General features: G+C 56.3%; 2 protein-coding genes across 2 annotated transcripts in view; one reads left to right on the plus strand and one right to left on the minus strand.

Annotated features, from left to right (window-relative positions):
- Nucleotides 1–2,035, plus strand: part of LOC113217620 (lysosomal aspartic protease) — a 368,266-nt gene that overhangs the window by 322,816 nt on the left and 43,415 nt on the right. The gene's annotated exons all lie outside the window — the stretch shown is intronic.
- Nucleotides 1–2,035, minus strand: part of LOC113217624 (HEAT repeat-containing protein 5B) — a gene marked incomplete at its 3' end in the record, with an annotated part of 42,982 nt that overhangs the window by 9,310 nt on the left and 31,637 nt on the right. The gene's annotated exons all lie outside the window — the stretch shown is intronic.

The following is a 2,035-nucleotide window of genomic DNA, read 5'->3' on the forward strand; positions in this document are numbered from 1 at the left end:
TCAGACGTTGTCGACACCACACCAAATATTGGCTGACCAAAATTTTAATCAATTTTTCTCCGAGGCATAACTGTAAAAAAAGAAAGTGCGGTACAATTGGTAAATAACATGTCTTTCGATCAACTTTTTTTCTACTGTTGTTTGTTGTTGCTGTTGTAAACTTTTAACTTCTCTCGTTAATTAACAACATTTGTTGTTATTTTACAACCTTTGATGTTAACAGACAGCAAACACTTGTGACTGTACGACAATTGTCGTCCCTTTAGTACGGCGGTTATACAAATGCTGTAGTTACATTACAAGCGATGTTGTTGTCCAACAGCACAAGTCAGTGAAATAAATAAGTAACAAAATCTGTTAATTTACAACATTGTTTTACAGCGTAATACGGCGGTCACACGTTTCGCCGAGGAGCCCCCTTAGGGGTGCGCTGAGTGGCCCCGACCCCACGTCAGCACCATGTCAGCAACACACTCTCCTTCCTCGCGTTTGGGGCCCCTGGGGGCGACCTGGGGGCGGCGGCGGCGCGGCGTCCAGGACCAACATGTGTCTTGTCAAGTCCACAGAGTTATAGCCCTCCCCCCACCCCGACCCGAGCTGGAGGTGTCAACAGCTGAGGGGGTGGAGGCGCGGGGTCCAGGTACACCGGCGCCAGGGCGCGCCCGGGCGGCGCCCGACACAAGGCACAAGGCGCTCTGGTATAAATGAAGGGCCTTGGGCCTCGAGCCCCCAGGGGTGGCCGACTTCAGGACGGCGGGTCGTAGGGCGGGCTGAGGGGTGCGCCGATATGACTGCAGCGTAGATTAACACGTTGAGTGCGGAGCCGACAAGAGAAGGATGTCCCAGAAGCCGAAGGCTGTCGGGGCCGCCCTAATTATTTTAGAAAAATTAAAAATACACCATATGAATGCACACTTACAAGGCACTATCCGGCCCTTTGGTAAACTTCGCGTGACCCACGGTGTGGGTCACGACGCACAGTGGGACAAAAAGCGGTGACCCACGGTGTGGGCCACTACGCACTGAACGTGTTAACGCGCACAACCCCGAAGGCAGCACCCCGCCCAGCCCCGACACCCGCCCCGCGCACCAAGACCATGCAGCCACCTCCACGCGGCGTCCTCAACAACATGGCATGGCATTGACACAACTCACGTGCGTTCGGTGCGAAACTTTTCCTGGAGTAGATTGCCGGGCCGGAGCGGGGTGGAGCGGGGCGAGCGGGGCCGGGCGGGGGTGCAGGTATTGGCGAGGCGGCCGGGGCTTTAAACATTCAGGCCGCATTAAGAGCGGTGCGGGGAGAACGGGCGAGAACGCGAAGTTCACCAAAGTGGAGCATCCGGGAGCGTCCGGGTGTGGGCGGGAGGAACAATATCTCCGGGAGAGGGGAGGAGGGGTGGGGGAGATTAGGCGGAGCAAGGCGACGTTATTACTTCGCACCTCCGCCTCGACCTACATACCCCCTACCCCCCGACCCCCGGGGGGCTTATTTGCCAGAGCAAGGTGCAGCATAACCTTTCGATAAATGCCGCTCCGCCCGCCCGACCTTCCGCGAACACTCTGGTGGGGTGGGGCTGGGCAAGCTGGGCCGGGATGTCGCCAGACTCGAATGGAACAGCCAAGGAGCCTCCCCTGCCAGAGTGGCACGCACGGGGTGGGGGTTGAAAACATTACGCGCGAACAGCATGTAACGCAGTCTGCAAAAAGACCGCGAGGGACACATCGCTCCATTGTTGCAAGAGTGCACCAACGAGCGCCAAGGTTTGAACACGGCGAATAAAGTTCTTTTACCCTGTCTTCGATATGATGGAGAACGCCATTGACTTCCAAGATCAGGTCTTGAAGAATTGCGAAAGATATCCTAAATAATTCGCACATCTGCCCCCCCCCCCTCTTCTTTTGACGGCGTCCCGTCTATACAATACACCCTTGCCTGTTGGACCACCAGGGCCAGTCCGCGGCGGGTCGAGATAAGATCTAGGCGGCGAGGTAACCGCGACATTGCCTCCGGACTGCAGTGCGCCGTGTTGTTTTG

This window comes from Frankliniella occidentalis, unplaced genomic scaffold, assembly GCF_000697945.3.
Source record: "Frankliniella occidentalis isolate FOCC.00 unplaced genomic scaffold, Focc_3.1 Scaffold13, whole genome shotgun sequence".
Classification (NCBI taxonomy): domain Eukaryota; kingdom Metazoa; phylum Arthropoda; class Insecta; order Thysanoptera; family Thripidae; genus Frankliniella; species Frankliniella occidentalis.